Source organism: Myotis davidii, unplaced genomic scaffold, assembly GCF_000327345.1.
Source record: "Myotis davidii unplaced genomic scaffold, ASM32734v1 scaffold336, whole genome shotgun sequence".
NCBI lineage: Eukaryota > Metazoa > Chordata > Mammalia > Chiroptera > Vespertilionidae > Myotis > Myotis davidii.
The window spans coordinates 244,836-249,885 of NW_006287905.1; positions in this window are offsets into that span (position 1 = coordinate 244,836).

Here is a 5,050-nt window from a genome sequence, read left to right on the forward strand (position 1 = left end):
CACCCCAATGACAGCAACCGGTGCCCTACCTTCTTGGTCTGGCACCCCCACTCACATGCTCCACCATCCCACTGTGGCCAAAGCCTGCCATCTTCTGCACATGCCCCTGGTGGTCAATGCATGTCATAGTGACCAGTTGTTCAGTAGTTTGGTTGTTCCAGTTGTTCCACAGTTTGATCTATTTGCATATTAACCTTTTATTATATAGGACTAGAGGCCCGGTGCATGAAATTCATGCATGGGGGCGGGAGAGGGGTCCCTCAGCCCTCAGGGCATGTCCTGCTGATGGCTTAGGCCGACTCCCCATGGTACTCTGCTGTCTATGGGGCCCACTTGGCCACTCCTGGGTTGCTGCAGGTGATGGCCAAGCAGGTCCTGCTCTCAGCGGCCACTACCGGGATTGGAGGACTCCAGCGGGTGCCGCCATCTTATGGCTATGGGCATTGCCATATTTGGTTCAGAGTGACAGTTAATTTGCATATTATTCTTTTATTAGATAGGACTAGAGGCCCAATGCACAAAGATTCATGCAAGAATGGGCCTTCCTTCCCCTGGTGGCCAGCACTGCCTTCGCTCAGGCTGGCGCTGCCTTCCCGCCTTCCCACGCTGCTCAGAGGCCCAGAATGGATGGGGCGGTGCAGAACGCCTGCATCGTCGCCATGGCGATGCAAGCATCCTGCCCCACCCCCAGCCACTTGGCACCTGCATATGCAAATTAACCTGACATCTTTGTTGGGTTAATTTGCATACTCACTCCTGATTGGCTTGTGGGTGTCATGAAGGTATGGTCAACTTGCATCTTTCCCTTTTATTAGTGTAGATTATTAGATAGGATAGCCTATTGCCTCTTTCATACTTCTTGATTTTCAGTGATTTTATTTTCCACTCTGTTGGGCACTTCAGCAAAGAAATGGTAGTTTTGGGGGAGCTCAAGGAAGAAGTGCTAGGTGGAGAGAGAGGCTAGTGCAAATTCATAGGCTATTTGTAAAAATCACAAGAACCCTCTTCTCACATTCAAGTGCACACTCCATACACCTAGAATGTCTTTCCATCAGAACAGTGATGAGCATCATGCAGTACTTACACTTTAGGAATACAGCCCTTGACCTAATAATTTCAGGGAAAAACGTAGTTCAGGTTGTCGAATTCTTTGAACACACACTTGCTCACTCATGTTCAAGCAGCTGTGGCCCTTTGGCTATGGCTCATCATGGCAGACAGAGGCCCAGGAACCTGCCACCATCCCAGAGATGTGACATTGAAACCATGTACATGCAGCTAGTGCCCAGTGTGGGGCAAAGAGTCAAAGAGATACATCCTCGAGGAAGAGTCTTGCATGGATGTTCCCTTTTCACTATTTCACCAGAAGTTAGTGGATAAGGAAATCCCATCAGAGAGCATTTGCAACTTTTCTTCTCCAGTGCTGTGACACTCCATGGGACACTCTAAGTCCCCACCCAAATGATAGTTTCCCTCTGGCCTTCACTTCTCTAGTGACTGGAAATTAAACATGGATCAAGCTTTTGTGTCTCTGTTCTGCAGTTGAACCCTTGTACTTATTTGGCTCTAAGTAGTTTATTCTCTCTTTTATTTTTTTAAAAATTATTTATTTATTTTTCCTCTTATGATTTATTTTTTAAAATTTTGTTGTTGAGAGTATTACAGATGTCCCTCTTTTTTTTACCCCCATTGCTCCCTCCACCTGGTTCCTGCCCACCCTAGGCTTTTAAGATTCTCTGTCTTTAGCCCTTGGCATTTTAATTATGATGTATCTTGGTGTGGTCGTCTTTGGGTTCCTCTTATTTGGGACTCTCTGCTTGTTGGACTTGTAAGTCTATCCCTTTTGTCAGGTAGGGAGAGTTTTATATAATTATTTCTTCAAATAGATATTCAATATTTTGCTCTCTCTCATCTTTTGGCTCCCCTATAATATGAATGTTGGTATGCTTGAAGTTGTCCCGGAGGCTCCTTACACTACCTTCATATTTTTGGATTCTTTTTTCTTTTTGCTCTTCTGCTTGGGTGTTTTTCCCTTCTCATATTTCAAATTGTTGATTTAATCCTTGGAATCCTCTATTCTACTGTTGAATTCCTATATATTATTCTTTATTTCAGTCAGTGTATGTTTAATTTCTGACTGGTCCTTTTTCATGTGTTTGGCATTCTCACTAAGATCATTGAAGGTCTCACTAAGTCCCTTGAAGCTCTCATGAGGATTCTTGAGTAAACTTATAATTGGAGTTATGAACTCTGTATCTAGTGATTTACTTTCTTCCATTTCTTTCATTTGTGGCATATTTCTTGGTCTCCAAATTTGGCTACTCCCTTGTGTTTGTTTCTATGTATTAGGTAGAGTTACTATGTCTCCTGGAATTGGTAGAGTGGCCTTGTGTAGTAGGTATCCTATAGGGCCCAGTGGCTTAGTCTTCCCAGTCACCTGAGCTGGGCATTCTAGGTGGGCCCCTTTGTGTGCACAGTCTTGCTGTAGTTGAGACTTGATTACTGTGTCACTGGGAGAAATTGACCTCCAGGCCAACTGGTTGTGAGGACCAGCTGTGAGTACAGTGGTAGAGCTGCTGTGCAGGAGACACCCTTATGGGGCAGGACTTGCTTCAGTGGGGCTTTGGTGCTCGCTGAGTCTGTCCCTTGAGTGTGTCACTTATTAGAATTATAATCTGGTATGGTCTGACACTGACCACTGGCTCTTGTGTCTCTAGGGAGGTGCAAAGTCAGCCACTGCCTGGGGCCACCCGGTAGGAGCTACAGAGCAATCTGCAGATTCCTCCTATTTGTATCAGGTTTGGAAGTGCCCAGGTAAGGCCTATCGGTGAAACAAGGCAGGCTGTTGCTAGTGCCAAGTCTTGGGCCTTTTATTAATAGGTTTGGAGTTCCCTGACCTAGTTGCAGCTTATTTGAGAGATTTTAGCAAAATCTGAAGCTTGAGCAAGGACAGGTCATTCATATGCAAAAGCCACTGCACATAGGTTGGGTGGGGCTGAAAATTGGATGGGGTGGGGTTTTCACGGAATTACCAGGGAGGAGCAAACAGAAATGGCTGCCAGTCAGCCCTGAGCCTGGGGAGGTCCCAGCACAGGAACAATGACCCCTGCAAGCACCTCCATCTAGAAGAAAGCTGCTGCTGAGTTCCTGTCCCAATGCCAGACAATCCAGTTCCTCCTTGTATGTGTCTGTGTCCCCCAGAGCTTCACTCTGTTGCTGAAGCTCAGAGGAACTGGGACCTTGTAAGCTCAGTTCATGCGCCAGCCTTTTAAGAGGAACAGCTGGGTTTCCAGTTGCCTCCATGTCACCAAGGCCTAATCCCCACTGGTTTTTACAGCCCAAAGTTATGGGGACTTCTTTTCCCAGCTCTGGGACCCTGGCCTGGGAGTCTGGTGTGGGGCTGGTTCCCCTTGCTCCTCTGCAGAGACAATCTCCCTCCCAATTAAAAAACCGGCACACCTGGGTGTCAGTTCAGCCCATTCTGTGTCTCCACCCCTCCTACCAGTCTTAGTGTGTTTCTTCTTTACTTCTCTAGTTGTAGGACTTCCATTCAGCCAGTTTTCAGGCAGTTCTGGATGATGGTTGTTCTGTAATTTAGTTGTAATTTTGATGTGGTTCTGGGAGGCAGGGAGTACAAGTGTTTACCCATGCAGCCATCTTGGTTCTCCTCCTAAATAGTTCATTCTTAATATTTATTGAATAAGAGAACATTTCTTTCTAAAATCCTCTGTCTATCGTTCCTCTACACTAGTTCTTAGTGCACAAAAATATGTTGAAAACATGGGATTTTTCAAGTTCTGCATTTCATGCAACTTTTAGCCACATTTCCTTTTGCCTTTCTGCCACCATCCCCCTCCCTCTCCTAACCCTAAACCCAAATACAGCCAAGTCCTTCATGAATAGGGAAATATTAAAGATATTTGAACATACTAAAAATATTTTATATATGTAACTCATAAAAATATGCAGACCATAACATTTTTGTCTAAATTGTATTTCATGAAAAAACAAACAAACCACACCCACATTATAGTTTAAAATTTTAATGACAAGAGTAACGACAGTTACTGGTGAATGGCCACCAGGTCTGGCAGAAGACGGTAGGTTCTGCTTTGACTCCAGAAATCAAGACCTGCCTGTGTCCATGGAGTAGAAGGCAGTGGAGGGCTGCTCACTCCACCCAGAGTTGAAGGTATGTCCCGTGCCTCCTCCAATGGGAGAAAGTTCTCCTCCATTTCAGGGTTCCGGGCTTCATGTGGCTGGACGACACATGTGGTGGCATAATGTGGTCAGCAGCACAATCTAGACCAGCTCCTTCCTTGGCTTCATCCTCAGGAGAGCGGAGGCAAGGTTCTTCTCCCTCCTCGGTCTGTCTCAATGTTTTAGCTACAAAACAAGCAGAAGAATAACCACATCCCTCCTAGGCTTATTGTGAGGGTGAAAGCAGGGGGGAAGAGGCCTGTTAGGATAGAGCCTCCTACAGGCCCCCGGCCTTATTAGATGCTGCATGAAACACACAGATTGTAGCTAAAACATTGAGACAGAGTGCGACTCAGCAGTTCTTCTAAGATCTCACATCTTGCTAGTGGCTGAGCTGGCCTCTGGCCTTTGAGGGCACTCTCTCTACCCTCCTTCCCATGGCAACCTTGAGGAGGTTCTGGGAGGAAGCGTGGGATCAGGTACCTGAGGAATTGTCTCACTGCGTCCCTCTTAAGATGACTCCTGTGAGGAGGCGGCAGCCTGTTGGGCCCAGGGAGATGAGGTCTACAGAGAGTCAGCTAGCCTCTGGCCACGTCACTGTGTCCCCACCACCTTCCCTTCTTCCCATTGACCCCAAGTCCTTCTCAGTCAAGTTTAAACCACCGGCTCTCATTCCTACTAGATGGGCATGAAGGACAGCTGGTTACAATATAATATTCTGTGTATAAAGCCACAGTTCGATGAGAAATGAAAGTGTGTGTGTGCGTTCATGCGTGCACAGCCACACACACACACACACACACACACACACACTCACACTCACCAAACAACCCAATTTCCTTTCAGGCTT